The 18008-nt window shown below is 44.9% G+C and overlaps 2 non-coding genes across 2 annotated transcripts; both read right to left on the bottom strand.

The window, feature by feature from the left end:
* Positions 1-1409: 1409 nt before the first annotated feature.
* On the bottom strand, positions 1410-1573 carry LOC132134050 (U1 spliceosomal RNA). Its single transcript, XR_009429346.1, has one exon. It is a non-coding gene; the product is annotated as a U1 spliceosomal RNA (small nuclear RNA).
* Positions 1574-10076: 8503 nt separating this feature from the next.
* Positions 10077-10240, bottom strand: LOC132134125 (U1 spliceosomal RNA). The gene has a single exon (XR_009429389.1). It is a non-coding gene; the product is annotated as a U1 spliceosomal RNA (small nuclear RNA).
* Positions 10241-18008: the final 7768 nt, after the last annotated feature.

Here is an 18008-nt window from a genome sequence, read left to right as displayed (position 1 = left end):
GACAGTGAACATGGAGAACTGGGCTTTAACTGAATCAAACCTTTGCCAAAAGTCATTAAGCAGGGAAGCGGTTTGTTTAATTTGATTAAACATCAAATCCTTTTTTCAAGGGCAGAGTCATCAAACAATTCAGGTCGTCAGATCTAAAAGCTAAGGTCTTTTGGATCAGCTTGCTGGAAAAGTCCATACGTGACATTCAAAAGAGCTTCCCCTCAACCTGCCTGAATAAAAAATGCACGCTGTGGTGCCTCCGCACGCCGGCACGGGCAGCCGACATGGTGGAGGCACCAACAGCCTAAAAACTTAAAACAACAATAAATACAATAATAAATAACCAAATAAATAATTAAAAGACCTTACCTTAAAACTTGTTTTAGCCCGAAGCAGCAGAGTTCAATGTACCTCTCGAAGTTGTGTGACTCAAGATATAAAAAGATCTCTAGTCAGGAAACCTCCAAGAGGCGATCGCAGTCTCAACCGTCCGACAAGATACGTGATCTTAGCCAAAAGGCCGAGAAGCGATGCCGCTAAGACGCAGCGGGGAGGAAGCCGGAACACGGCGATGCCCATCTCGGCTTTGGTAAGTCTGGGGGACCTAAAAACGCTGGGGGATGGTAGTACCCTCCCCTGTCTGCAACGTCACCGGGCCTCGTCACGCTCGGCCTGACGCTGGCACTGCAGCGACGGAAAGTACGGCATCGCTCGTAATTCCCAAACGGTTCGTCGCAAAGCCACGTGCCTTATGTCATGGGAATCCTTGGCTCGAGCCGAACCAGACGCAGGTCTCAGATTGGCTCATCGCTCTGACGGAATTTTCGGGTATTTGGGATTTTGTCGAAAACCTTCTTTTGCAACCTAGCGCCAGGTATTTGGCCCAGTCCCACCCAAAGCAGCACAGAAAGCTTCTTTGGAGTCTGCCTGTCAATAATCATCCCAAAAAAGTGGAAATTTTCATTCACCTTGGTGAGGGGACCTCAAAACGTGCTAAGGTGGCGTGTCCAAGATGGCTCGAATGGCTATAACTCCAGGAAGGAATGAGATCCCTTCACCCAAATCGGCACACCTGTGCAGGGGCTCAGTCAGAGGCCAGGTGAAAAAGGGCGCTGCGACAGGCCACTCGGTGGCGCTGTAAGCGACAACAAAACTAATACCAATTGAAAAAGGACAACCAAACAACATGGAGACAGCTACAGCTAGGCTGCAGTCAGTCCAATCGACTTTCAAAGTAAGGTCTGTGCTATATTCGAACTGAACCACCCACCAGGGTCCGATTTTTCAAGAGCGTAACTGACTTTGTTTCACAGGCGCACAACACATACCACGCATGTGACAGAACTCCCCATTCTGAAACGCAAAAAAAAACGCAAAACGCATAAAAAACCTCTTCTACTTTGTTTCACCAACAATTTCAGGGGAGAGCGCGAACGCAGTCCCCCACTTCCATAAATTATGCAGTCGAGATTCACGCATTTGGGGAATTCGCAGGGGTCAGCATGGCCGGAGTGCAATGGGCAAGCCTCGCCCTGGGTGAACCGCCTTCTTGATCATGGTGTCTCCCCTGCCAGGTAAGTATGAAGGCCCAGGCGGTCAGCCAGAGGTATGATTTGCGTCTCTACCGTCCACACCAACGGTTAGCCCCCCTCCAGGAAAGGAAAGATGGATGCCTTCCGTTACTGGCCTGGAAACTGCCAAGCTCATGGGCCGGGGCTTCCCAACGCCGGTTTTAGATGACTCTCTTTAACCAAACACACCTGATTCGGTGCATCACCTCGTCTGTGAAAGACCTCAGGTGGGTGCATCGTTCATGGAAGAGTCCAAGACCCCAGGAGGGCGCATCAGGAAAAAAGTTCGCAATACACCACAGCATGGCAGATCTCATTCCTTGTTGCAAATACAGTTGCTATTTAATGAAAAGCGAGATACGCACCACATGTGGTGCACATGTGTGCCAAAATTCAACGCTCATTTTTATGCAAATTCTACAGTATTATCGGATAAAACTTACAAAAATGGATTCCTCTGAGTGCCCTGAGTACAGTACAACTGTTTTCTCTAGGCCTCATAAAAAATTTTTCTTCCGACTTCCACCCCCCTCGAGCTGCCTTCTCTAGCCGGGAAGTGTGCACCCTGGCCGGCATGGATGAGTAGGTGCGAGGGGGGTTGGATGGTACTATTTTTTTTCTAATATCTCCGCGAAGCGGTGGACCCCGGGGCTGAAATTCGGGGGATCCCTAGAGGGTCGAGGGGCCTACCGTATGCGACCACCCTCGAGTTCTTGGGTGGTCCGGTTCCTGAGTTATAACGGTTCAAATCCCACATTTTGGGGGGCCGTAACTTTGACCCCCGGGGTCATAGGGACATGGGGCAGGTGTCGTCGGATAGAGGGCCCCCTGGTCTGACGTTGACCCGATTTTGGTGCAGTTTGGACACGTTTTGGCGGAGTTACAGCTTGGCAAAATCTGTGACATTTTGGTTAATTAACCAAAATCCAACATTTTTATATGCATATTTCTACAGTATTATGGGATAAAACATACAAAAATGGATTCCTCTGAGTGCCCTGAGTACAGTACAAGTGTTTTCTCTAGGCCTCATAAAAAAATTTCTTCCGACTTCCACCCCCCTCGAGCTGCCTTTTCTAACCAGGGAGCGTGCACCCTGGCCGGCATGGATGAGTAGGTACGAGGGGGGTGGATGATACTATTTTTTTGCTAATATCTCCGCGAAGCGGTGGAACCTGAAATTCGGGGGATCCCTAGAGGGTCGAGGGGCCTACCGTATGCAACCACCCTCGAGTTCCTGGGTGGTCCAGTTCCTGAGTTATAATGGTTCAAATTCCACATTTTGGGGGGCCGTAACTCGGACCCCCAGGGTCATAGGGACATGGGGCTAGTGTCGTCGGATAGAGCTCCCAAAGGTCTAATTTTGACCAGAGTTTGGTGTTGTTTCTCCTCTTTTCGAGTGAGTTATGGCCAGTCAAATTTTGGGACTTTTTGCATTTGCGGGTCCATATCTCTGGCTCCCGGGGGACTTGGGGGAGGTGGCTTCAGAGAGGGCCCTTTGAGGGCTATCAAGTCACCGAGTTTCAAGTTGCTAGGTCTCTTCCTTCCATTTGACTATCAAAAATGTGGGGGGCCATAAATTCGCCCCCCGGGGTGTTATGGATGGGGGGACAGCTGTGTTCGGTAGGCCTTCTGGAGGTCTTACTCCGTCCCGAGTTTGGTGCAGTTTGGCCCCGTTTTGGCCGTTTTGACCCCCGGGGTCATAGGGACATGGGGCTAGTGTCGTCGGATAGACGGCCCCCTGGTCTGACTTTTTTCTATGCATATTTCTACAGTATAATGGGATAAAACTTACAAAAATGGATTCCCTGAGTGCCCTGAGTACAGTACAAGTGTTTTCTCTAGGCCTCATAAAAAAAAAAATTTCTTCCGACTTCCACCCCCCTCAAGCTGCCTTCTCTAGCCGGGGAGGGTGCACCCTGGCCGGCATGGATGAGTAGGTGCGAGGGGGGTGGATGTCATTAGTCATTAGACTAGAAAATGAATGGGAAATAGACTGGTAAGGGACCAAGGTAATTTACAGTTTATTAGAATAAAAGTGGAATGAGAAATAGACTGGTAAGTGACCAAGAAAATAGTTCCATTTGTAGTTTCTTAGACTAGAGGTGGTATGAAAAATAGACTGGTAACTGAATCAAGGAAATAGTCATATTTGTAGTTTATCAGACTAGAAAATGAATGAGAAATAGACTGGTAGGTGACCAAGGAAATAGTACTATTTGTAGTTTATTAGACTAGAAGTTGAATGAGAAATAGACTGGTAAGTGATCCAAGGGAATAGTCCCATTTGTAGTTTATTAGACTAGAAAAAGAATGAAAAAAAACTGGTGAGTGAATCAAAGGAATAGTCAAATTTGTAGTTTATTAAACTAGAAGTGTAATGAGAAATAGACTGCAAATTGTGCTCTCTAATGTATTAGACTCAAAGTTGTATTAACAGACTACAAATGGGACCTAAAAAGTTATATAAGTAACCAATGCTTGGGCAGTGTCCCTTGCATTCATCCTTTTGCTATTCATCCTTTAGTGTTTTAACAAAAGTAGATATAGCTTTGGACGACTGTCCCTTGTGCTTTCGTGGCTATAATCAGCTAAGCCAACACCTTCGTGTCTTTCACAAGGTGCGGAATGTGAAGGAGCGCAAGCTTCTCCTATCCATTGCTTCTGGGAGAGCTTCTCACGGCGGTACCGGCAGCTGAGGAAGCGGTCAAATCCCACCCCCTCTAGGCAGGTTGCACGGGCAACACATAGTCTGCTATCGGCCCTCAACAGCCCTGGGGAGGAGGAGTGCTCAGAGTCGCAGGTTGACAGACTAGATGAAGAGCCAGCCACCAGGCCTGAGGCAGAGCCAGCCACAGGACCCGAGGAGGAGGTCGCCGGGCCTTCAAAGAAGGCCCACTCCTCCGATGCACCATACCCCTTTCCGGACCACGTGCCAGCCCTAAGTGAGTATGACACTTGTCACTTTGATAACACCATACAATAACTTTCATTAATAAATCTCCTATTTGTAGATTATTAGACTAGAAGTTACCTGAGAAATAGACTGGTAAGTGAACCAAGGAAATAATCTCATTTGTTGTTCATTAGACTAGAAGTTGAATTAGAAATAGACTGGTAAGTGAACCAAGGAAATAGCCCCATTTATAGTTTGTTAGACTACAAGAGAAATGAGAAATAGACTGATAAGTGACCAAGGAAATAGTACCATTTGTAGTTTATTAGACTAGAAAATTATAGTAATATAATTATACATATACACACACATATTATGTATATATATATATATATATATATATATATATATATATATATATATATATATATATATATATATATATATATATATATATATATAATTTATTATATATTTAATTTAATTTAATTTAATATAATAATAATAATAATAATGTTTGTTAGTGTTTACCTCTATGTTATCGACCTGACTCACCTGGTCCTTCTCTTGTGCTTTCTTTTTGCAGATCAGCTCATTGAGGAGTCCAGGGCCCACTGGGAGGGCATCAACCCCACTCCGAAATTAATAAATAATGTGTCCTCAAAGATTTTTAGAATAAAATTTTTTATTTCATATATGTCAGCTGGCCAGACCAATCTGGCCAGCTTGATGTTTTTGGACAACAGGGCAAAGGTCCGGTCCTGGCTGTCTTTTTTAAGGAAATGCAACATTGCAGAGCCAACTGTGCACCATTACCTAAAAAATGTGGCACAGTTCCTCAAATATCTTAATGAGACCCCGCCGCCCACATGCCGGCTCTCCCGTGTGGCTTTCATTGGGATTAGGAGGGAAATCCAGAACTTGACCCGCCCAGTAAAGCGCAGCGTGGCAGTCCACGAGCTGGCTGTAAAACAAGCCAAGGAGGCCCGCCTGATCCCTAAAGCCACACTGCGAGCTTGCCGGGACTCTGCCAAAAAATTTTTTTCTGAGATTCTGGGTAAGTTTTTGAATCCTTTCTCCTCTCATTATTTGGCGATCAATGTGATCCTTTATGCTTCTCTTTTTTTCTGTGAAGATCGTCTGAAGACTAGTCCTGAGAAAAAGGACCAATGGTCTTTTTATGGACACCTCACCACTTACTGGGCCAGCATTTATGGTCACCGTGGAGGGGTGTTCCAAAATGTAACAATTAAAGAGGTGGAGGATGCCCGTGCGACAGCTACAGAAGGCCACTTTGTCATTAAGGTGAGTGGTTCTCTTTCTCTCTGTCTCTCGTTGTCCACATGGTTTTCTTTAAAATAAAACTCAGCTTATGCCACTTCTCACTGTTTCTAAAGATATCAGCCCACAAGACCAACCAGGCCTTTGGTGCAGCCCAGCTGGCCCTGGACCAGGAGGAGTATGGGTGGCTTGAGGAATTCCTTTCACTCCGGTCCAACTTGGTAGGGGGACGAGTTGCAAACTATTTCTTCTTTACCTCAAAGGCCAGCTCCTGCAAAAACTTGAACAAGTATTTTCAGGATGCGTGGGCGAGCATGGGGTTACCAGGCACACCCACATTTACTGATGTGAGGACTGCCATCGCCACCCATGTAAGCATTCCTGTACTTGTCCCGGCTTTATGAGTTTCTGGTGTGTTTTTTTCTAACTCTTTGCCTATGCTGTTCTCTCTCCAAAAAGGCAAAGAACACTCACTGCCCGGAAGATAGGCACAAAGTGGCACAGTTCATCACCACCACAGCTGACAGGTTTTATGCCCTCAACCTTAATGCAAAGCAGGCAGCAGAACACCGTCGCCTCTTTGATACAGCTGTTGTGGGTGAGGAAGCTGATAGTCCAAGGCAGCAAGGTGCCAAGAGAAGAAAGACGACAAAACCCCACAAGATGCCAGCTGAGGAAAAGTCCTCATCCACCAGCCCAACGCTCTCCGACAGCCCTCCCGATGCCGAAGAAGGCCAGAAGTCTGGGAAATCTGCTTCAGTAAGTACAATTTCCCATGGATTGGTTTAACTGTTTGTGACAAGTAGACATGTTCACTAACACTTTGCCTTTCTTATTATTTCTATAAGGAAATAAGCACATTAATGAAGATGGTCCTCAGACGCAGACTGATGGTGAAGAACTCCCCACTTAAATCACCACAGGAAATAGCGTCTAAAAAGCTGGTGCAGCAAGTAAAAAAAGAGACTGGAGAAATTAAAAAAAAAATCCCCGTAAATAATTTATGTAGCTATTTAAATTGTTTGTTTTGATATTTTTTATGATAATTGTTCTACTCCTTTTATTTCTACGATAAAAAAGTAAGGTTATCTTTTTATTTGTTTTGATAGCCTGTTCCATTTTTCTTTTTTCTTTTTTTTGTAAATAGTTATAGTTAAGGTTAATATCAGTTTGCTCTGAATCTTTCTGAACATGTTTATTTATTTATTTTATTTTTCTTATATAATGCATTTATATAAATGCGACCACCCTCGAGTTCCTGGGTGGTCCGGTTCCTGAGTTATAACGGTTCAAATCCCACATTTTGGGGGCCGTAACTCGGACGCCCGGGGTCATAGGAACATGGGGCTGGTGTCGTCGGATAGAGCTCCCAAAGGTCTAATTTTGACCAGAGTTTGGTGTTGTTTCCCTTCTTTCCGAGTGAGTTATGGCCGGTCAAATTTTGGGACTTTTTGCATTTGCGGGTCCATATCTCTGGCCCCCGGGGGTCTATCGACTTGGGGGAGGTGGCTTCAGAGAGGGCCCTTCGAGGGCTATCAAGTCACCAAGTTTCAAGTCGCTAGGTCTCCTTCCATTTGACTATCAAAAATGTGGGGGGCCATAACTCCGCCCCCGGGGTGTTATGGATGGGGGGGGCAGCGGTGTTCGGTAGGCCTTCTGGAGTTCTTACTCTGACCCGAGTTTGGTGCAGTTTGGCCCCGTTTTGGCGGAGTTACAGCTTGGCAAAGTCTGTGACATTTTGGTTACCAAATAACCAAAATCCAACATTTTTTCTATGCATATTTCTACTGTATAATGGGATAAAACTTACAAAAACGGATTCCTCTGAGTGCCCTGAGTACAGTACAAGTGTTTTCTCTAGGCCTCATAAAAAAATTTTCTTCCGACTTCCACCCTCTCGAGCTGCCTTTTCTAGCCAGGGAGGGTGCACCCTGGCCGGCATGGATGAGTAGGTATGAGGGGGGTGGATGGTACTATTTTTTGCTAATATCTCCACGAAGCGGTGGACCCCGAGGCTAAAATTCGGGGGATCCCTAGAGGATCGAGGGGCCTACCGTATGCGACCACCCTCGAGTTCCTGGGTGTTCCGGTTCCTGAGTTATAACGGTTCAAATTCCACATTTTGTGGGGCCATAACTCGGACCCCCGGGGTCATAGGAACATGGGGCTGGTGTAGTCGGATAGAGCTCCCAAAGGTCTAATTTTGACCTGAGTTTGGTGTTTTTTCCTCTCTTTTTGGGTGAGTTATTGCCGGTCAAATTTTGGGACTTTTTGCATTTGCGGGCCCGTATCTCTGGCCCCCGGGGGTCTATCGACTTGGGGGAGGTGGCTTCAGAGAGGGCCCTTTGAGGGCTATCAAGTCACCGAGTTTCAAGTTGCTAGGTCTCTTCCTTCCATTTGACTATTAAAAATGTGTGGGGCAATAACTTCGCCCCCCGGGGTGTTATGGATGGGGGGGCAGCGGTGTTCGGTAGGCCTTCTGGAGGTCTTACTCTGACCCGAGATTGGTGCAGTTTGGCAAATAGTGGGTTCGTGGGACCCAGGGTGGGGGTCCGCAAGTGGTCCGCAGATGATCCGCAGTCATTGTGTGAACATAATGGTCAAATGGACAAATAGTGGGTTCGTGGGACCCAGGGTGGGGGTCCGCAAGTGGTCCGCAGATGATCCGCAGTCATTGTGTGAATATAATGGTCAAATGGACAAATACGGGGTTCGTGGGACCCAGGGTGGGGGTCCGCAAGGGGTCTGCAGATGATCCGCAGTCATTGTGTGAATATAATGGTCAAATGGACAAATAATGGGTTCGTGGGACCCGGTTGGGGGTCCGACGGGGGTCCGCATCGGTTCCGTGGTCATTCTGTAACTTTAAAGGTCAAATGGACAAATATAGGTTTCGTGGGCAAAAAAATCGTACACCCCCCATTCGGGTAAATGCCACTGTTTTAAACCTGAGGTGTACTGCTCCGTGCACCACCCTATGGAGAAGTGCTGAATGGCATGTAGGGGCCTCAAATTTGGGTGGGCTTCCGCGGGGCCCCTCGGGGGTCCAGATCCTCCTGCGCCGGTCAGGGGTCTCCCGTGGGCCAGCGCGGTCCGGCAGACATCGACGCCGCGTCCGTCAAAAATTTTTTGGGGTCAGCGCGCAGGTCCCCTTAACCCACGTACACGAGCCCTCAAACTTATACCTGAATGGACGCTCCAAAAAAAAAAGGACTTTCTGGAGAAGTCAAGACGTGACATCCCTAGGAGCTTGCCATTCACCTCTTTAAAACAAAAGCGCACGCTGTGGTGCCTCCGCACGCCGGCACGGGCAGCCGACATGATGGAGGCACCAACAGCCCAGAAACTTAAAACAACAATAAATACAATAATAAATAACCAAATAAATAATTAAAAGACCTTACCTTAAAACGTGTTGGAGCCCGAAGCAGCAGAGTTCAATGTACCTCTCGAAGTTGTGTGACTCAAGATATAAAAAGATCTCGAGTCAGGAAACCTCCAAGAGGCGATCGCAGTCTAAACCGTCTGACAAGATACGTGATCTTAGCCAAAAGGCCGAGAAGCGATGCCGCTAAGACGCAGCGGGCAGGAAGCCGGACACGGCGATGCCCATCTCGGCTTTGGTAAGTCTGGGGGACCTAAAAACGCTGGGGGATGGTAGTACCCTTATGTAATGGGAATCCTTGGCTCGAGCCGAACCAGACGCAGGTCTCAGATTGGCTCGTCGCTCTGAGAGAATTTTCGGGTATTTGGGATTTTGTCGAAAACCTTCTTTTGCAACCTAGCGCCAGGTATTTGGCCCAGTCCCACCCAAAGCAGCACAGAAAGCTTCTCTGGAGTCTGCCTGTCAATAATCATCCCAAAAAAGTGGAAATTTCCATTCACCTTGGCGAGGGGACCTCAAAACGTGCTAACGTGGCGTGTCCGAGATGGCTCGAATGGCTATAACTCCAGGAAGGAATGAGATCCCTTCACCCAAATCGGCACACCTGTGCAGGGGCTCAGTCAGAAGCAAGGTGAAAAAGGGCGCTGCGACAGGCCACTCGGTGGCGCTGTAAGCGACAACAAAATTAATACCAATTGAAAAAGGCAACCAAACAACATGGAGACAGCTACAGCTAGGCTGCAGTCAGTCCAATCGACTTTCAAAGTAAGGTCTGTGCTATATTCGAACTGAACCACCCACCAGGGTCCGATTTTTCAAGAGCGTAACTGACTTTGTTTCACAGGCGCACAACACATACCTCGCATGTGACAGAACTCCCCTGTCCCCTGAAACGCAAAAAAAAACGCAAAACGCAAAAAAAACCTCTTCTGCTTTGTTTCACCAACAATTTCAGGGGAGAGTGCGAACGCAGTCCCCCACTACCATAAATTATGCAGTCGAGATTCCCGCATTTGGGGAATTCGCAGGGGTCAGCATGGCCGGAGTGCAATGGGCAAGCCTCGCCCTGGGTGAACCGCCTTCTTGATCATGGTGTCTCCCCTGCCAGGTAAGTATGAAGGCCCAGGCGGTCAGCCAGAGGTATGATTTGCGTCTCTACCGTCCACACCAACGGTTAGCCCCCCTCCAGGAAAGGAAGGATGGGTGCCTTCCGTTACTGGCCTGGAAACTGCCAAGCTCATGGGCCGGGGCTTCCCAACGCCGGTTTTAGATGACTCTCTTTAACCAAACACACCTGATTCGGTGCATCACCTCGTCTGTGAAAGACCTCAGGTGGGTGCATCGTTCATGGAAGAGTCCAAGACCCCAGGAGGGCGCATCAGGAAAAAAGTTCGCAATACACCACAGCATGGCAGATCTCATTCCTTGTTGCAAATACAGTTGCTATATAATGAAAAGTGAGATACGCACCACATGTGGTGCATATGTGTGCCAAAATTCAACGCTCATTTTCATGCAAATTCTACAGTATTATCGGATAAAACTTACAAAAATGGATTCCTCTGAGTGCCCTGAGTACAGTACAACTGTTTTCTCTAGGCCTCATAAAAAAATTTTCTTCCGACTTCCACCCCCCTCGAGCTGCCTTCTCTAGCCGGGAAGTGTGCACCCTGGCCGGCATGGATGAGTAGGTACGAGGGGGGTGGATGGTACTATTTTTTTGCTAATATCTCCGCGAAGCGGTGGAACCCGGGGCTCAAATTCGGGGGATCCCTAGAGGGTCGAGGGGCCTACCGTATGCGACCACCCTCGAGTTCCTGGGTGGTCCAGTTCCTGAGTTATAATGGTTCAAATTCCACATTTTGGGGGGCCGTAACTCGGACCCCCGGGGTCATAGGGACATGGGGCTAGTGTCGTCGGATAGAGCTCTCAAAGGTCTAATTTTGACCAGATTTTGGTGTTGTTTCTCCTCTTTTCGAGTGAGTTATGGCCGGTCAAATTTTGGGACTTTTTGCATTTGCGGGTCCATATCTCTGGCTCCCGGGGGTCTATCGACTTGGGGGAGGTGGCTTCAGACAGGGCCCTTTGAGGGCTATCAAGTCACCGAGTTTCAAGTTGCTAGGTCTCTTCCTTCCATTTGACTATCAAAAATGTGGGGGGCCATAAATTCGCCCCCCGGGGTGTTATGGATGGGGGGACAGCGGTGTTCGGTAGGCCTTCTGGAGGTCTTACTCCGTCCCGAGTTTTGTGCAGTTTGGCCCCGTTTTGGCCATTTTGACCCCCGGGGTCATAGGGACATGGGGCTAGTGTCGTCGGATAGACGGCCCCCTGGTCTGACTTTTTTCTATGCATATTTCTACAGTATAATGGGATAAAACTTACAAAAATGGATTCCCTGAGTGCCCTGAGTACAGTACAAGTGTTTTCTCTAGGCCTCATAAAAAAAATTTTCTTCCGACTTCCACCCCCCTTAAGCTGCCTTCTCTAGCCGGGGAGGGTGCACCCTGGCCGGCATGGATGAGTAGGTGTGAGGGGAAAATGAATGGGAAATAGACTGGTAAGGGACCAAGGTAATTTACAGTTTATTAGACTAAAAGTGGAATGAGAAATAGACTGGTAAGTGACCAAGAAAATAGTTCCATTTGTAGTTTCTTAGACTAGAGGTGGTATGAAAAATAGACTGGTAACTGAATCAAGGAAATAGTCATATTTGTAGTTTATCAGACTAGAAAATGAATGAGAAATAGACTGGTAGGTGACCAAGGAAATAGTACTATTTGTAGTTTATCAGACTAGAAGTTGAATGAGAAATAGACTGGTAAGTGATCCAAGGGAATAGTCCCATTTGTAGTTTATTAGACTAGAAAAAGAATGAAAAATAGACTGGTGAGTGAATCAAAGGAATAGTCAAATTTGTAGTTTATTAAACTAGAAGTGTAATGAGAAATAGACTGCAAATTGTGCTCTCTAATGTATTAGACTCAAAGTTGTATTAACAGACTACAAATGGGACCTAAAAAGTTATATAAGTAACCAATGCTTGGGCAGTGTCCCTTGCATTCATCCTTTTGCTATTCATCCTTTAGTGTTTTAACAAAAGTAGATATGGCTTTGGACGACTGTCCCTTGTGCTTTCGTGGCTATAATCAGCTAAGCGCAAGCTTCTCCTATCCATTGCTTCTGGGAGAGCTTCTCACGGCGGTACCGGCAGCTGAGGAAGCGGTCAAATCCCACCCCCTCTAGGCAGGTTGCACGGGCAACACATAGTCTGCTATCGGCCCTCAACAGCCCTGGGGAAGAGGAGTGCTCAGAGTCGCAGGTTGACAGACTAGATGAAGAGCCAGCCACCAGGCCTGAGGCAGAGCCAGCCACAGGACCCGAGGAGGAGGTCGCCGGGCCTTCAAAGAAGGCCCACTCCTCCGATGCACCATACCCCTTTCCGGACCACGTGCCAGCCCTAAGTGAGTATGACACTTGTCACTTTGATAACACCATACAATAACTTTCATTAATAAATCTCCTATTTGTAGATTATTAGACTAGAAGTTACCTGAGAAATAGACTGGTAAGTGAACCAAGGAAATAATCTCATTTGTTGTTCATTAGACTAGAAGTTGAATTAGAAATAGACTGGTAAGTGAACCAAGGAAATAGCCCCATTTATAGTTTGTTAGACTACAAGAGAAATGAGAAATAGACTGATAAGTGACCAAGGAAATAGTACCATTTGTAGTTTATTAGACTAGAAAATTATAGTAATATAATTATACATATACACACACATATTATGTATGTATATATATATAAATATATATATATATATATATATATATATATATATATATATATATATATATATATAAATTATAATTTAATTTAATTTAATTTAATTTAATTTAATTTAATTTAATTTAATAATAATAATAATAATAATAATAATAATGTTTGTTAGTGTTTACCTCTATGTTATCGACCTGACTCACCTGGTCCTTCTCTTGTGCTTTCTTTTTGCAGATCAGCTCATTGAGGAGTCCAGGGCCAACTGGGAGGGCATCAACCCCACTCCGAAATTAATAAATAATGTGTCCTCAAAGATTTTTAGAATAAAATTTTTTATTTCATACATGTCAGCTGGCCAGACCAATCTGGCCAGCTTGATGTTTTTGGACAACAGGGCAAAGGTCCGGTCCTGGCTGTCTTTTTTAAAGAAATGCAACATTGCAGAGCCAACTGTGCACCATTACCTAAAAAATGTGGCACAGTTCCTCAAATATCTTAATGAGACCCCGCCGCCCACATGCCGGCTCTCCCGTGTGGCTTTCATTGGGATTAGGAGGGAAATCCAGAACTTGACCCGCCCAGTAAAGCGCAGCGTGGCAGTCCACGAGCTGGCTGTAAAACAAGCCAAGGAGGCCCGCCTGATCCCTAAAGCCACACTGCGAGCTTGCCGGGACTCTGCCAAAAAAATTATTTCTGAGATTCTGGGTAAGTTTTTGAATCCTTTCTCCTCTCATTATTTGGCGATCAATGTGATCCTTTATGCTTCTCTTTTTTTCTGTGAAGATCGTCTGAAGACTAGTCCTGAGAAAAAGGACCAATGGTCTTTTTATGGACACCTCACCACTTACTGGGCCAGCATTTATGGTCACCGTGGAGGGGTGTTGCAAAATGTAACAATTAAAGAGGTGGAAGATGCCCGTGCGACAGCTACAGAAGGCCACTTTGTCATTAATGTGAGTGGTTCTCTTTCTCTCTGTCTCTCGTTGTCCACATGGTTTTCTTTAAAATAAAACTCAGCTTATGCCACTTCTCACTGTTTCTAAAGATATCAGCCCACAAGACCAACCAGGCCTTTGGTGCAGCCGAGCTGGCCCTGGACCAGGAGGAGTATGGGTGGTTTGAGGAATTCCTTTCACTCCGGTCCAACTTGGTAGGGGGACGAGTTGCAAACTACTTCTTCTTTACCTCAAAGGCCAGCTCCTGCAAAAACTTGAACAAGTATTTTCAGGATGCGTGGGCGAGCATGGGGTTACCAGGCACACCCACATTTACTGATGTGAGGACTACCATCGCCACCCATGTAAGCATTCCTGTACTTGTCCCGGCTTTATGAGTTTCTGGTGTGTTTTTTTCTAACTCTTTGCCTATGCTGTTCTCTCTCCAAAAAGGCAAAGAACACTCACTGCCCGGAAGATAGGCACAAAGTGGCACAGTTCATGTGCCACGACACCACCACAGCTGACAGGTTTTATGCCCTCAACCTTAATGCAAAGCAGGCAGCAGAACACCGTCGCCTCTTTGATACAGCTGTGGTGGGTGAGGAAGCTGATAGTCCAAGGCAGCAAGGTGCCAAGAGAAGAAAGACGACAAAACCCCACAAGATGCCAGCTGAGGAAAAGTCCTCATCCACCAGCCCAACGCTCTCCGACAGCCCTCCCGATGCCGAAGAAGGCCAGAAGTCTGGGAAATCTGCTTCAGTAAGTACAATTTCCCATGGATTGGTTTAACTGTTTGTGACAAGTAGACATGTTCACTAACACTCTGCCTTTCTTATTATTTCTATAAGGAAAGAAGCACATTAATGAAGATGGTCCTCAGACGCAGACTGATGGTGAAGAACTCCCCACTTAAATCACCACAGGAAATAGCGTCTAAAAAGCTGGTGCAGCAAGTAAAAAAAGAGACTGGAGAAATTTAAAAAAAAATCCCGTAAATAATTTATGTAGCTATTTAAATTGTTTGTTTTGATGTTTTTTATGATAATTGTTCTACTCCTTTTATTTCTACGATAAAAAAGTAAGGTTATCTTTTTATTTGTTTTGATAGCCTGTTCCATTTTTCTTTTTTCTTTTTTTTGTAAATAGTTATAGTTAAGGTTAATATCAGTTTGCTCTGAATCTTTCTGAACATGTTTATTTATTTATTTTATTTTTCTTATATAATGCATGTTTCCTATTATACTTTTTATATATTGTGTTTTTTTGTACAGAACTTTGAGGCATTTTTGATTTTGACTTTACAATGTCTGCAAAACAAAAAGTTCAATAAATATTTGAAATTGAATTAAGGTGTCATTACTTTACACACACTCACACACACTCACACACACACACACACACACACACAAATATATATTACATGTAATAAAAATAATTTAAACATTTATATATTGTGTGTGTAAATAAAAAGGTATATGTAATGAATACATAATAAATATATAGTATTTCTATACATAAAATGTTTAATAAAAACATATTTTACTATATTTTGAATAACTTGAAATTAGGATGTTTTCACATAAATACACTTCTATTTCAAATGTATTCAGGCCGATCATCATAACCAGTTAAACTGATTATTAGACTAGAAGTTGAATGAGAAATAGACTGAAATAGTGAAATGTATTGTTTATTAGACTAGAAAAGGAATGAGAAATAGACTGGTAAGTGACCAAGGAAATAGTACTTTTTGTAGTTTATTAGACTAAAAGTTTTGAATAAGAAATAGACTGGCAAGGGATCAAGGAAATAGTGCCATATGTAGTTTATTAGACTATAAAATTAATGAGAAATAGACTGGCAAGTGATCCATGAAATAGTGCCATATGTTTTCACATTAATACACTTCTATTTCAAATTTATTCAGGCCGATCATCATCACCAGTTAAACTGATTATTAAACTAGAAGTTGAATGAGAAATAGACTGAAATAGTGAAATGTATTGTTTATTAGACTAGAAAAGGAATGAGAAATAGACTGGTAAGTGACCAAGGAAACAGTACTTTTTGTAGTTTATTAGACTAAAAGTTTTGAATAAGAAATAGACTGGCAAGTGATCAAGGAAATAGTGCCATATGTAGTTTATTAGAATATGAAATGAATGAGAAATAGACTGGCAAGTGATCCATGAAATAGTGCCATATGTTTTCACATTAATACACTTCTATTTCAAATGTATTCAGGCCGATCATCATAACCAGGTAAACTGATTATTAGACTAGAAGTTGAATGAGAAATAGACTGAAATAGTGAAATGTATTGTTTATTAGACTAGAAAAGGAATGAGAAATAGTCTGGTAAGTGACCAAGGACATAGTACTTTTTGTAGCTTATTAGACTAAAAGTTTGAATAAGAAATACACTGGCAAGTGATCAAGGAAATAGTGCCATATGTAGTTTATTAGACTAGAAAATTAATGAGAAATAGACTGGCAAGTGATCCATGAAATAGTGCCATAGGTAGTTCATTAGACTATGAGTGGAATGAGAAATTGACTGGTCAGTGACCAAGGAAATAGTCCCATTTCAAGTTGTTTGGACTAAAAGTGGAATGAGAAATACACTGCAAAGTGTGCACTCTTGTTTTATAAAACGTATTTTACAATACATTATGGATAAATTGGAATTAGGAAGATTTCAAATAAAGTAACTGTTAAGTGACAAATGAAATAGCCCCATGTGTAGTTCATTAGACTAGAAGTGATTTGAGAAATAGACTGACAATAAAAAAATATTGCTATTTAATATACTGCAAGACTTGCAACATTTGTGGTGCAAATTAACCAAAATCCGACAGTTTTTTCTATGCATATTTCTACAGTATTATGGGATAAAACTTACAAAAATGGATTCCTCTGAGTGCCCTGAGTACAGTACAACTGTTTTCTCTAGGCCTCATAAAAAAAATTTTCTTCCGACTTCCACCCCCCTCGAGCTGCCTTCTCTAGCCGGGGAGGGTGCACCCTGGCCGGCATGGATGAGTAGGTGCGAGGGGGGTGGATGGTACTATTTTCTTGCTAATATCTCCGCGAAGCGGTGGACCCCGGGGCTGAAATTACCTACCGTATGCGACCACCCTCGAGTTCCTGGGTGGTCCGGTTCCTGAGTTATAACGGTTCAAATCCCACATTTTGGGGGGCCGTAACTCGGACGCCCGGGGTCATAGGAACATGGGGCTGGTGTCGTCGGATAGAGCTCCCAAAGGTCTAATTTTGACCAGAGTTTGGTGTTGTTTCCCTTCTTTCCGAGTGAGTTATGGCCGGTCAAATTTTGGGACTTTTTGCATTTGCGGGTCCATATCTCTGGCCCCCGGGGGTCTATCGACTTGGGGGAGGTGGCTTCAGAGAGGGCCCTTCGAGGGCTATCAAGTCACCAAGTTTCAAGTCGCTAGAACTCTTCCTTCCATTTGACTATCAAAAATGTGGGGAGCCATAACTCCGCCCCCGGGGTGTTATGGATGGCGGGGCAGCGGTGTTCGGTAGGCCTTCTGGAGTTCTTACTCTGACCCGAGTTTGGTGCAGTTTGGCCCCGTTTTGGCGGAGTTACAGCTTGGCAAAGTCTGTGACATTTTGGTTAACATTCACCACAATTTTGGATATGTCCGCAAATGTTCCGGATGTGATCCGTGGTCATTCCGTGAATATAATGGTCAAATGGACAAATAGTGGGTTCGTGGGACCCAGGGTGGGGGTCCGCAAGTGGTCCGCAGATGATCCGCAGTCATTGTGTGAACATAATGGTCAAATGGACAAATAGTGGGTTCGTGGGACCCAGGGTGGGGGTCCGCAAGTGGTCCGCAGATGATCCGCAGTCATTGTGTGAATATAATGGTCAAATGGACATATACGGGGTTCGTGGGACCCAGGGTGGGGGTCCGCAAGGGGTCTGCAGATGATCCGCAGTCATTGTGTGAATATAATGGTCAAATGGACAAATAATGGGTTCGTGGGACCCGGGTTGGGGGTCCGACGGGGGTCCGCATCGGTTCCGTGGTCATTCTGTAACTTTAAAGGTCAAATGGACAAATATAGGTTTCGTGGGCAAAAAAATCGTACACCCCCCATTCGGGTAAATGCCACTGTTTTAAACCTGAGGTGTACTGCTC

This window comes from Carassius carassius, unplaced genomic scaffold (assembly GCF_963082965.1).
Source record: "Carassius carassius unplaced genomic scaffold, fCarCar2.1 SCAFFOLD_66, whole genome shotgun sequence".
Lineage (NCBI taxonomy): Eukaryota > Metazoa > Chordata > Actinopteri > Cypriniformes > Cyprinidae > Carassius > Carassius carassius.
Note: the sequence above shows the minus strand (reverse complement) of the source record. Positions and strands in the feature narration are given on the sequence as shown.